Below are 14,743 nucleotides of genomic sequence, written 5' to 3'. Positions count from 1 at the left end.
TTATTCTATACATAGTTTTCTTTGAAAAAAACGTGTGACATACACACAAGAAAATATTCTGTGTATTTACTGTTTAGAATTAAGCAAATACTCTTTTTTTTTATTCAAAACTTTGGGTTTTCTTTGAAAATAATTTTTTGGACTATTTTGAGTTCTAGGATGAAATTTTATTTTTCCAGACCAAGAAGCAACTTGCATTTGCTTTGAGCATTTTAAGTTCTTTTTAGCAAGATAGTTTGTCTGAATTCTGTCATAATATGGAAAATGAAGGTCTTCATGCCATCAACTACTAAAATTTTAAACATAAATAAAATTTTCTCTAAAAAATTATGTTGAATTTAGTGAGTATATCCTTTAACTAATGTTCAAGTTTTAATACTAATTTGTTTTCTCTTTGGGGCATGATAGAAAGATATGTTTGTAACTTTTCTTTATTTTTCTCTCTTATTCTTTTTTATTTTCTATTTTTCTTCTTTAGAATATAATATTCATTACCCCATTATATTACTATATAGTCTATATTTTGAAAATTTTTTACTTTTTTAAAACAGCTCCTTTGGGATTTGGTTCCATAGTGTAGCGGTTAGCACATCTGCTTTACACGCAGAAGGTCCTAGGTTCTCACTCCAGTGGAGCCATGATCAATGCCACCCTGAACAAGCCTGATATCTGATCTCGGAAGCTAAGCAGGGTTGGGCCTGGTTAGTACTTAGATGGGAGATCACCTAGGAAGACCAGATGCTGTAGGCATAAGTAATAATTAATAAATAAATAAATAAATAAATAAATAAATAAAACAGCTCCTTTGAGGTATAATTATATATTTTTAAAAGGTACATATTTAATGTCTATAATTTGATGAATTTGAAGATAGATACATTTATTACCTTGATGATGGCTTCACAGGTGTATGAATAGTTTTACTTTTAATATTCATATTTAACACTCTATTGTTTGGTAAGTTAATCTGCTGAAGGTCTCAAAAAAGTTCCAAGGTAAAACCACAAATACTGTACTTATTTAATTTCCAGAGAAATTAAAACATTTAGCTTTTGTAATAAAGATAACACCATGTGAGGCAACATAACCAAATGAATCAAAAAAAGTTTAAAAATGAATGTCTTTTTAGTTTGTATTAATGCTGATGCTAGATAGAAAGAGATACAGATTTAGTTGGAACTTTTATCACAATTTTGAATATATTCTCTAAGCAGTTTAGTAATTTAAATGCTTAGAGCTGATGTTTTATTTCACTTTAAAAGCTCATAAATATATTATTAGGACAAAACCATTTATCTCTAGTATCTTTTGAGAAAGTAATATATGAAGTGAATGGAAGGAAAATGAAGATAAGATTGATTTTTTTTTCCTCTTATTCTAAGAAGGTGAGGTAAAGGAGAATGGAGAAGAAAAAGTACTAAAGACATCTAAACCCTTATTATATGAGTCAGAAAAATAAAGTCCAAATGTTAAAACATTAAGAAAAATGCAAGTCAAGATTTCAATAGGTTTTCATAATTAAGGAAGAAGTATGAAATAATAGAAATACTTTTTCTACTTGTCTGCTTGGTGCCCCTGGACATGTTAAATGGTTCAACCTTAGTTTCTTCATATGTAAAAAGAAAGTGACGATATCGCCTTTTCCAAACTACTAGACATATGGAAAACACTACACGCGTATTAGGGCCTGGGAAATTTGTATATCCTGTTGTTAATGTTGATTTTGTTGTGGTTAATTTGATCTTCTTGCTATTTCAAGTATATATATCTCACATTTTTAAGGGGAGATTTTTTTTTTAATCTTTTGTTAATGATAACTAGAGATGAATGCATAGCTGAGGAAAAGTATGTATAAGTGTGTGTAAGTGTGTTTATGTTCAGGTGAACAAAGAAGATAACTAGTATAAGATTAGTTAGTGTTTAACAAATATTAATTGAGCACTTGTTCTGAACCAGGCATGGAAAGTGCTGCTCCAAGTGAGGACTATAGATATTTGACAGGTAAACATGATGTGTACTTGGTTCTCTGACAGGAAGAAGAGAAAAGGTATGTTACAGCTCCTATCTCTAGTTCCCTCTCAGTGCTCCCTCAGATAGTCCAGTCAACTCAGAACAATCTATCGAGGACAAAGTCAAATATGTGTGCTAGCAGGTGTTTGTTTCCCAGAAATGGTCCGCGCTGTTGAACATGAATCATCCTCAGCATATCTACCTGTTTTCACACATTGCTTACCATAAGAAAGTGAAACTCAAAAGAACTTATTTTTTATACATTTAAAAATAAATTTATTCAATTATCTTTGAAAACTTCGCTAGTGAGGCTGCTGTCTTTAGGTACTAAAATGGGAATTTTTACATGATTAGTGAATCCCTATTTATCTTTCAAAGAACTCTGATATGCTATAATATATTTTATAAGCTATGCAGCAATCTTATCCATTGAGACTTAAAGAATCTATATAGGCGAAGATTTTTTTCCTAGCTCATTACTTCTACAAATCATACCTTATATTTTAGCCTCAAATCCACTCAGTCTCCAGTATCTTCTAATAATTGTTAGCCTCTGTTGAAAGATCTAAATTGTAAGAATAACCCCAATCTTGGCCAATTTACTGTCATTAGGCTTATTACATATTGAGTTATATAGATTAAGATGTGAAAATCCAGAATAACTTTATTTGAAAAAAATAATATAGCTTCTCTGAAATTTCTTGTTTTTATATTACTGTTCAGAGAGAATATTAACCAAATTGAGACATGAGGAAGAAGGACAAATATTCAATGAAGAAATTTAACAACTTAAATATTTTTCAGCTTTTTTAACTGAAATTACATCTCTGTCAGAAAAGAATAAAATCTATTTTTTTAAATTCCAAACACCCTAGCTAAATCATCTCTAAAATGCCTATGCAATTATTTTTTTAATTCCAAAGAATGAATAAAATTTATGTATAGTGATTTCTGTAATTCAGATGAATTACATGGAAAGTATTTTTTAATAAAATTTTACTTGATTTCTATAACATCATGAAAATACAGATTTTACTGATCATTTCCATTGGTTATAAATAATGTGAAAGAAAAAGTTAGCTGGTGATCTTTGATATCAGATAATTCTATAATTAATAAAAAGCTTCAAATATAGTGTTTTAACCAACCTTTTATAAGTAATAATTTTGAACAACTACATGGAAGTCAAACATATTCAAAACATAAATATTATGCTGTCATGTTATTTACTTCTACTCTGATGAGTTTTAAAGCATTTTGTATTTTATACTCCGCCCTTTGGAATTGAATATTTTTCATAATTTACTTAAAATGTTTATTGCCGTTTCTTTATGAATCATTTCCTAAGCATTTATAAGTAGTGTATGAAATATTTTAGCTATAGGGAAATTCCTCAAAAACTTTTTTAAAAAGCCCTTTTTGCTAAAACCAGGAAAACAGGGACATGAAATCTACCTGGTCAAAGAAGAAAACTGGTTCTTAAAGTCCAATTTAAGAAAAAAAGCAATTAAATGTAAAAGAAATTCTAATTAATGGTATTAATATATCTAGTATGTTAATATATTACCATAATAAAGGTAGTCAACTGGGATACCTAGAAAACAGGGTGATAAGAACAGTTGAAACTTCTTATTCAATTTACTCCCTGTCCAGTTTTAAGAGATGCTGGTATTAAAAACACTATATTTTCCTGGGAGGTAATCTCTGTTATGAGACACAAATGGCTCATTGTACATATAATAGTCTCATCTCCTTTTGCTCAGATATGTTCTTTTTTATTCCATTTATTTTTTAGGTTTTACAATTTTAGACATAATAAAGGGCAGAAGAATTTCAATAACTATAAAGAAATATGATCTAGTGAAAAGTTGGTATAGTAATGGTATAGTTTTTCATTATCCTTTTATAATTTTAAGAATTTAGTTAAATACAACCAGTCCTTTCCTGCTGGCATTCAGTTTGAGTTAAGAAGCTTGATTATGTTTTTACACATACATGGTGAGAATAAAACTCTGAGACACATGGCTAATTACTTCTACCCCAATAGCCTTGCCAAGAGGCCAGCCAATTGTTCACTCTCAATATCTATAGTATGTATATGCATTGAGCTATGAATTTCTTTTTATTTACTATAACCCTATATGGAAAAATAAAATATTTGGAAAGTATAAGTTAGGACTAGAACAATTAGAAAACTCATTCACTCTGTGCAATTTCCAGGGCAGAAAGTGCAGAAGGAGAAAGGTAGGGAATACAAATAAATCCTAAGGTATTTACAATTCAGGGTGAGTGAATTTCAGAAACTCTCCTATTTAAAGTAAATAATATAAATCCAATAACAATTTAAGACAATAATATATGTCTCAAAGCAGTAAATGGTTAAATGCTAATTAATATGGAAAGTATATGTTGAGAATTCAGAGGAGACTGAGGTTACACTTTATGTTGGTGATCAAAAGGAGCAAAGATGGGTAAGATAAATTGGGTTTTATAGAGGCAATGTAGAAAATTTGTTAAACTGGGGCAGGATACAGGTTGGTATTACATCATAAAGTAGAAGATAGATTTTACTGTGTGTGTAAAGGGCAAATTATGATCTCTGCTGAGAGATTCACTTCCAAATGGACATAGTGTTAAATAAATAATCCTTCCTTTCTGTACCAAATCTGTGACCTACAGATCTTTCAGAAATAGTCCTCTTCTGTGAAATATACTTCTTCAAAATATTTCAAATTTCTCTCTATTTGGAAAGGATAAATATTATGTTAACTATAAGATACAATCTCATATTTATCTCATATCCCCCAAGCTACCAATAGAAATATGTTCTGTTATCTAAATAAACTTACTGCCCTAATGTTTTAAATATTCTCTACTGATTCTGACTTTAATAGGGAAATTGTGTAAGATAAATTTTTATTTATCTTTAAAATGTTGATAGACAATTTTATTATGATAAGATCAGAACATTAGATGTAACTTAATTAACAAATTAAGTGTGTAATGTAGTATCATTAATTATAGGTACAATCTTGTATAGAAGATCTGCAGAACTTATTTATCTTTTATAACAGAAACTGTATCTCTGTTGAAGATCAACTCTCCATTTCCACTTGCCCCAATCTCTGGCAACCACTATTTTATTCTGTTTCTATGTTTTTGACTATTTTAGATACCTCATGTAAGTGGAATCATGCAGTATTTCTTCTTCTGTGACTACCTTTAGAAATAGGAGAAAAATGTACACAACATTTAATAAACTAGGCCTCTAGGTAAGCCATAAGTTGTTGGAGGACATCTTTCTCCACAACACAGAAGTACAATCAAGATGCAATAAGTGAGCATGAAATTTTAACTAGAACTTTAAATTCTTTCTATTCCCAACACTATGTTTTTTTATTATTTTCAGAATCATTACTGAACTGACCAGGCATTTTGTCTATGTTATATGTAGTCCGTGTTATGACTACAATAGCAAGTAGCTAAGCATGACCTTTCCCCCCCCCATGTTTGTATGTTTTGAGTAGAAAGGGGTAAGAAGAAGTAGTACTGTTCTTGTCCCCCAAAATAGTGGCTTATTTTTATGTCTCTGTCTACTGTGCTGTATAGAGATACCCCAGTGCATTTGTATCCCCTCAACCCTTTGCTGATACAAATTGTGATAGGAGGTGATCTGCCAAAAATAGTTCTTAAAATATCTTATTTATTTCACCAACATCAAAAATTACTTTTAAATATACGAAAACAAGCTTTGAAGTTCTGAGATGCTAGATATTTCTATAAAAATTATTTCTCAGTATTAAAACTTAATTTCCTAAGGTAATTCATTTATTTATTCTTATATTGCTTTTGTGAAATTAAGAAATAACCAACCTTAAAATTAACAAAAAGAAGTATTCCTCTAAGACTTAATTGGTACAGTACGTTTCAAGTTTATTGCTTGGATAAAGAATTACCCCTTTGCCAATGACAATAACCATAGAATGGAAAATTTCAGCATTCCGAGTGACACTGTGATATCTCTGTCAGCTGTGGCAATATAGGAGACTAAAAAAAATTGAGAAAAAATAAAAAAGTTTAATAGATGGCAGCCCCTGGCAATATTCATTAAAGAGCACAGCACAGAAGTTGAAAAGCTTATAGTGGAGCTACAGTCAGCATTAACACTACAGGGCTTCTGCACTTTCCCAGGAAATGTGACACCTCCAGGCATTCTTTGAATTCCTAGTACTGGCCAAAGCAGAGTACCAAAGGCCAGAGAGGGCAAGAAAAATTCATCTCTGTCAGCAACCAAAAGGACTCTATAATCTTTCCCGACTTGGAAAATTTTAGTTAAGTTGTGAAAAGGCTTGGAAAAAAAAAATTCAGTAAAAACATCTTTCCTGAGAGTCATTCATCAAATATCTTAGAGAAATATTTACTTATGGATGCTTACAAAAAAAATCATAAAATAATATTTTATGTTTACAATATAAGAGGTACTATGCTAAGCACCTTAAATGGATAATTCTACTTAATTCTTACATCAGTATTATGAGGTAGGTACTAATGTTTCTCTCATTTTACAAGTGATAAAACTGAAGTGAAATGAAATTAAGTAACTTGCTGAAGATTGCTTAGCTAGTTGATAATAGAAGTGGGGTTCAAATCAAGTGTCTAATGGCAAGTCTTACTTATCTAACTACTATAATACATTGCCCTAAATTAACACCAAAATATGACAATTTAAACTCTTAACTCTCATACGTCAATGAGAGACTATTTCTTTCTTTTAACTATTCCCTAGAATGACTATTTATGAAAAAACCTAAAAAATTGTTTAAAAAGGTCTTTTGTTTGATAACAAAACAACTGATTAATTATATGCATTCCCCTTTGCTCAAACATATCATTTAATCTTTGGTATTCTCTACAACTACATAATCTTTCCTCCAAACATATTTCTAATTATCCTTTCTTCTTTTTCCTGACGAATGTAGAGAGGCTTTTCTCATTATGGTTACATTTGGGGCCAATCGGAGTTTGATGTCACTCCAATGGCAGAGGGGAAGGGAGGGATAATGATGGTGCAGATGTGCAGTTAGCATTTTCTTTGACTCTTCCTCATTGACACAGTGAAGAATCACAGGTTAATGAGATTTAGAAAAGTTTATTTATGAAAAGTATATTTTAGAAAGACAAAGAATGCCCAAAGAGGCCCAAGGACCCATGAAGACCTGTAACAGAGCACTGTAACCACAATAACTAACACGAAGGGACCACAACAAGGACCCAGAAGTGGGAATGTTTGCATTGTATTTGGGACATGATGTGTGGTTCCAAAGGCATGCCTAGGTGATCGGAAAATGAGGCCATTTTAATTGGCACTTGCCTGCTATATAACTCTTTATCTCATGTGGATGTGCATACCCAGAATTCTACTACCATTGGGGTTTTCTTTAGGCAGTCTCTAGGCTGGGCTGCTATTCCTTTGTTCCACCGTCGCTCATGTCTGACTAGCCACCTAACATTACTGCTGTATTTCCTCTCGGAATCTTCTTGGAAACAGTTATGTTCCTTCCACATTTTAGAATGAACATAGTGTTCATTCAACAAATCTTATATATTTTCTAAGTATAACACTGTGACACCACACCATTGATAAGGTAAGGAATCCATTAGCTCTGCCAGAAACTTCATTAATTCTTGTAAAAAGTGGCAGCAGTTCAATAATAAAAGGAGACTTTCTAAAGTTTTATCAGGAGATAAATATAAATACTGGACTGTATAGTTATGCTCAACCAAATGGGTTAGAACTGAAAACATATCTATGATACCACACTTTAGCCTGAGATTGTTAAAGGAACATAGAGATATAAAATATATCTGCGAAACAATTATTTTCTCATTCATTTTCATGTTTCATTTTAGATATCTTTTAAAGGATAGTCATCAATACAACTAACTGTTTGAATTGGATTTTACATGTGTATTTTACCAGAGTAACTTTCATTATGCAAATTATTTTCTTCAAAAAAAAAAAGCATTCATGATTTAGCCTGACTCCCTTTATAAAGCTATTTTAAATTTATCAAGGATTTATAATTTTAAAAAGCAAGTATTTAGGTCACTGCTAAGCACATTAACAGCAGCATTATCTTGCCACCAAGTGGTAGTTTCTGAATTGCATTGCAGGAGTTGTATTTTCACAAGTATGTCTTTTGTATTATTTTAGTATTTGCTGTGGAAGTGAAAATAGAAATAGCAAATAATATAAGCTTTTCTAAAAATATTCATATTTGAGAAGTATTTATGATAAAAGGACTTGGTATTTGTGCTTCCCAGTCTATTGGATTGATTTGAATTCCAGCATTTTAAAGATAAACAGAAGGTGATTAGGTTTAAGTACTTTGAGTTTCATGAAAGATTTTGAAGTTTTAATCTCCGTTAAAGGTTGAATTCTGTCCCCCAAAAGATATGTTGAAGTCTTAACCACCAGTATCTTATGATGTGACCATATTTGGAAGTAGTCATTGCAGATTAAATTAGTTAAAATGAGGCCATATTGGAATAGAATGATCCTCTAATCCAGTATGACTGGTCTCTTTAGGAAGAGAGGGAAATTTGAACCCAGGCACTCAGAGAGGGAAGATGTAGAAGCACTCAGGGAGAAAATGGCCATGTAAAGATGGAGGCAAAGATTAGAGTGATACATCTACAAGCCAGGGAATGTCAAAGACTGCCAGTATCAAAGAGCCCTGATGATACCATTTTAGACTTCTAACCTCCAGACCTGTGAGATGACAAATTTCTGTGCTTTTAAGCCACCCAGTTTGTGGTACCTTGTTGTACCAGCCTCAGAAAACTAATATAATTTCCATTTCAAATTAAAATATTCGTGCTAGATAACTAGTTAGAAAGTGATGCTGAGAAAGCAAAGATCTATAGAATGCTTAATCTTAACGAAGCCTGCAGATGAGTAATATCTTTACTGAATTGCTAATTCATGCACTGTTATCTAGGGATAAAAAGCAATATAAGTTCAGAGAAGTAAAGTCAAGGTACAGCTGAGAGTGAACAAACAACAAAAACAAGAAAACAACTACAGTGGCCATCTATGCTGGCTAATTCACTTTACTCAAAGGAAAAATAAACTTCTCATCTTTGTTACAAGAGGTAGTTTTGCAAATTAGAGTTAGACTCCAACTCTCCCACAGGGACTGAGAGGGATGCTGTAGTCCTTGATGATTACATTTCCAAGGGAAGGTTCTTAGTCTGTGAGAAAGACAGCCTTGGGTTAGTAAACCAGCAAGAGGCTTTTAAAATTGTTATATCTCAAAAGGGCAGAGGAAAACAGTTGCAAGTACAAGTTTTCTACATAAATGCTCTAAGAAAAAGGAGGTCCTCTGTGTTTCAGCCTGAGTGAGAGGGCTGTTAGAGGCCTAGAAGCACAAAGAAGCCTTTGTAAAGTTTAGTTGAGCTGGGGGATATGTTACAGCCTTCTTGGTCACTTATGGTTAGTTCTTACAAACCTGACAAAAACTCTAGATATCATTCTCAAGATCTTCCTTTCCCTCAAGTTCAGTCCCAAAACCTATGATTTTTATCTTTCAAACGTTTACCCAATCTTTTCAAACTATCCCCAGATTCTCTATTCTTGGTTAAGCTTGCTCTTGTGCTCAGGCTTGCATCATGGGAATAGCCTCGTGATTGATCTCTTACTCTATCATTCTTCTCATCATTGTAATCATTTTAGAATTTAAACCTGTTTCTGTCATTTGACTGCTTAAAGACTGTCACTAATTTGTCATTGTCAAAAGAACAAAATCCAAGCTTTGAGGAACTTCATTAATTTGGCTAATTGGAATATTTGTCCCCGCACCTAGCAAGACAAATGCCATCATCTGTGCAGGAGGAAAGTAACTTGGTAGAGACTAACTTGATGGAGTATCACATTCTTATAATCAAATCCCTGCTGATAACTAATTTTATGACATTGAGCAAGTCAAATGATCTCTGATAACAAAACCATAATCAATTAAAGTTAAACTACAATAGGGACCTCTTGCTGTCTAATCCCAGAGATTATTTTGGCAAAAGGAATTGGTAGCATAAATATTTCCTTCTTTGGTCTTTTGCCACCTTGGTTAAATATGTCTCCTGAAGATACAGGAAGGCACAGCACCAAGGAAATTACTTATATGATAATTTCAGGGACTTTATTTCCTTTTCCTTAAAAAGTTTGTAGGAACAAAGAAGAAATAAGAGATTCACAAGGCTATTCCCTTGGGTAGTTTTTCTTGGGTTCTAATTAACTAGGCCATTAAAGGTGTTATTTTTACTATCGCTTGTGGGTAGTTTTGTGAGAATTGTTGATAAGAGAATAGAGGAAAGAATAAAATTCATAACCCTCATTTGCTACGATACCCACCTTGGAAAAATTTTAAGATTTCTCGGGTAAATTTACTTTAAACTTGTTCATATATTTATTATAGCATTTCTCTAGAAATTATTTTAAAATATGGCACAGTGATATTTGACCTTAAGAAGATTGTGTAAAAAGGGAAAATAATACTCAAAGCTAACTCTGAAGTCACATTATAGAACAGAAAAAAATCAGAATTATACATCTCTTAGGAGCTCAATTTTCTATCCCACTTGAAATGGAATTTCAAATTCAGAATACATAAGCACCACATGTTTCCTATGTTACAATCAGAATGGTATCAATATGTTTTTGAATCATTGCTAATTAAAAATCATTTAAAATCTAAACAACTGTTAACTTTAACAATCAGGAAAATAGCAATTATTTTAGTCTTCCCATAAAAATAGTTTTAACATGTCCCCTCTCCAAGGGCCATTAATGCCTCTGATTTTACAGCAATTTGAATCCAATACTGAAGTTCTCATGGTGACGTTAGAATAGCCAGGAATTTTTGTTTGTCTGTTTTCTGTATGTGTATTTTACTTTCTTAAAAACATTTTAATTTTCTTAATATAGCCCACTTCTGGTTAGTAATGTTTACAAAAGCCATCTTCTATAAAATATATGGTTTCTTATATGTGTATTACTAAGACGGTAAACACTTTATGGCAGCATGTAAATATAACTACAATAATTATATTCTGATTAACCATGTGATAATATTCTCTAATGATAAATAATAAATAATACAAAGGTTTTACATGAAAGTTGCATAGCATGCAAAGTATTCTCATATTTCCCACTTGAAAGGTTTTATTAACTTGTTGGGTACATTTGAAAACTGTACTGGATAATTAAGAAACTCGATGAAAATTGCATAGAAAATTAGGGTCATTGTCTTTTCTAATATTTTAATTATTTGATATAAAATATTAGTTTTCTAAATCAATTTGAGGTAATAAAAATACAATCTAAAAGTAAAATATAAGAAAGACCCATGTAAGTTAGTATATAAATTACATGTTGTAATGTCTTATTAATTTGATACAAGTGGACTGCAGATTCAGCTTTGAATATTCAATCAGTAACATAAAGATAAGAACATGATCAATTATATATAACCCATTTCTCAGGAGAAGCAATACTATTACCAGAACATTTACCAGAGGGAAATTTCTCCTTTAAGAAATTTGAATAATTTAATGAAAGATGCAATAAACAGTACTCTTCAAGTAATTAAACAATAAATTTTACAGGGTTGTTTCTGACAGTAAAAATAGTAACAAGAACTTAAATAGCATTTTTATGTGCCAAGCACTGTCTCAACCTCTTTATATATTTTTGCTCAATTAATTCCCAGAATAACTACTATTAATATTTCCATTTAACAGATGCAGGAACTAAAAACCAAAGAGGTTAAGTAATTTTCCCAGTGTCACCCAGTTGGTAAATGGTGAAACAGGAATAACAAAAGTGTTGTTCTTGCCACTACATCAATTACTCCTGGACCTAAAATGATATATAGCTAAAACACTGTTACTGAGTGAAGGAAACACTTTTTATCAGGAGCTAACATAATTAACCTATTCAATTAATTAACACTTTTTTTAAGTTTTATCTTCGTCAGGCACAGAATCGATCCTAGAGATATGATGAAGAGCAGCTAGTCCAGGGGCTCGTTAGTACGTGCAGGACCTCTGCAAGAATTTTTAAAAGACTTTGATAATTTATTGCAAAACTGTACCACATCTGGGTAACAACTAATAGAGCACATGGTTTCGGAAAGAGTGGAGCACAGACCCTACCAAAACATCCACACTTACATGGGCACCTTTGTTCAGAACACAAACTGCAAAATCCTGCTGAATGGTCCTGAGCCAGATGTTGGTGTTGCTCTCATCGAGCTCTAGTCTAATGAAAAACACAAATAATTAAAGGAGTGAAAACAAAGTGTAATAATAATAATAATAATAATAATAATAATCATCATCATCAAAGAAGGTCTGTGCTATGTGAATTACATTATAAAACATATGCCTAATGTATAGAGACTTGGGCTGAGACTTGAAAAAAAGTTAAGTAAAAAAGAGAAGTATCAACATTTGCAAAGCCTGACAGGAAACAGAAAGCATCAATAGTAGGGATTTCAGAAAAAGAGAAAAAATCAGTATGGCAAGCTAAATGTAGTGAGGAGGGGGATGGGAATGATAACTGATTTGACTTTATTTTAAAGAGAGTTCACTGATGATGTTTAAACCTAAAATTGATTTATCTTTACAGTACCACTCTAAAATACTGGCTTTTTATAAATTATTGGTTTCTTATAAAATGTTATAATGCCTTTGACAGGTTCGTGAGGCAATATACAAAAAACAACAAAACAAAACCATAAGAGGCAATCCGAGCTATACATCATATTCTCATTATATTAATAAAACACAAAAATGGACTCGAAAGTAATTTTTAAAAAGTTAAAACAGCTGAAACAAGCAAGTGTCTAATGAAGTTCAATGTGGATTGTAGTGTCACAAGAGTCGATCCTCTTTAATGGAATTATTAATGTATATTGAGGCAAGAAGCCAGAGAATAATTTGGAATTATTCCCTCATGGAAGAACATGTCCATATAATAAGTACCTTTCATTAGGTGCTGTCATGAGAGATACTTGCCTTTTAAGTTTGAACACTGACTCTCTCATAGGACAGAAGTTACGGCTAATGATTTCCTCAAAAACAAACAATAGACAAACTTTTTTCCCAGTGAACATAAGAAATAGTAAAGTGTATATGGCCTTTATTATCGTAAATCGATGTTAATTTTGCCAATTCCTTTTTCTATGTCTATTGAGACGATCATATGATTTGTATTCTTCATTTTATTAATGTGGTATCATATTGTCTGATTTGCTAATGTTGAACCATTCTTACATCCCTGGAATACATCCCACTTGATAATGGTGTATGACTCTTTTAACATATTGTTGAATTCAGTTTGCTAATGTTTTGTTGAGGATTTTTATATCTTTATCAGGAATATTGGCCTAAAATTTTCTTATGGATACTGGTCTGGTTTTGGTATCAGGGTAATGCTGACCTCATAAAATCAGTTTGGAAGAGTTCCCTGCTCTTCTATTTTTTGGAAGAATTTGAGAGTATTGTTATTCTGTTTTGAATATTTGGTAGAATTTATCAGTGAAGACATCTGGTTCTGGACTTTTGTTTGTGGGGAGGTTTTTGATTACTCATTCAATCTCCTTACTAGTAGTTGGCCTGCTCAGATTTTGTTTCAACAATATTCAGTCTTGATTGTATGATTTTAGAAACATATCTGTTTCTTCTGGTTGTCCAATTTTTTGGTTTATAATTGTTCGAAGTAGTTTCTTATGATTTTTTAAATATCTGTAGTATCAGTGTAACATCTCTTTTATTCTTGATTTTACTCATTTTAGTTCTCTTTTTGTTGATGAGATTACCTAAAGGTTTGTCAATTTTGTTTGTCTTTTCAAAGAACCACCTCTTAGTTTTATTGATATTCTCTATTGTCTACTTAATCTCTATTTCATTTTTTTCTGCTTTAATCTTTATTTCCTTCTACTTATTGGGCTTCATTCATTTTTTTGTTTTGTTTTTCTAGTCCTTGTGGTGTAAAGTTACATTGTTCATTTGAGACTTTTTTAGTTTCTTGAAGTAGTTATGAACTTTCCTCTTAGGGTTGCATTTGATGTATACCATTAATTTTAGTATGTACATTTCCATTTTTTTTGTCTCAAAGTATTTTTTGATTTCTCTTTTGATTTCTTCTTTGACTCATTGGTTGTTCAGTAGCACGTTGTTTAATCTCCACATATTTTCATTTTTCTAGTAAATTTTCCAGTTTTCCTCATGTAATTAATTTCCAAAGTTATACCATTGTGGTCATAAAAGAGGCTATATAAGAGATGCTTGTGGCTAGCCACATACGAGAAGCCCATGGCTGCCATCATAATAATAACAAGCTGAAAGCTTTTCCTCTAAGATTTGGAAGAACATAGGATGCCCGTTCTCACCATTTTATTCAACATAGTATTAGAAGAAGTCCTAGCCAGAGCAATTAGGCAATGAATGAATGAATGAATGAATGTCATTAAGATCAGAAATTGTCACTATTTGCAGATGACATTACTTTATATATAGAAAACCCTAAAGACTCCATCCAAATACTGTTAGAACTAATAAACAAATTCAGTACAAATGCAGGATACAAATTATACACACTAATTTTTTGTGTTTCTATCTACTAATAATGAACTATATGAAAGAAAAATTAAGAAAATAATTTTGTTTACAA

General features: G+C 31.6%; 1 pseudogene; it reads right to left on the bottom strand.

The window, feature by feature from the left end:
* LOC120597843 (kininogen-1-like) overlaps window positions 1-14,387 on the bottom strand; it is a 38,245-nt pseudogene extending 23,858 nt beyond the window's left edge.
* Window positions 14,388-14,743: the final 356 nt, after the last annotated feature.

This window comes from Pteropus medius, unplaced genomic scaffold (genome assembly GCF_902729225.1).
Source record: "Pteropus medius unplaced genomic scaffold, Ma_sr-lr_union100, whole genome shotgun sequence".
Taxonomy (NCBI): Eukaryota; Metazoa; Chordata; class Mammalia; order Chiroptera; family Pteropodidae; genus Pteropus; species Pteropus medius.
This window is presented reverse-complemented; position numbering and strand designations above follow the sequence as displayed.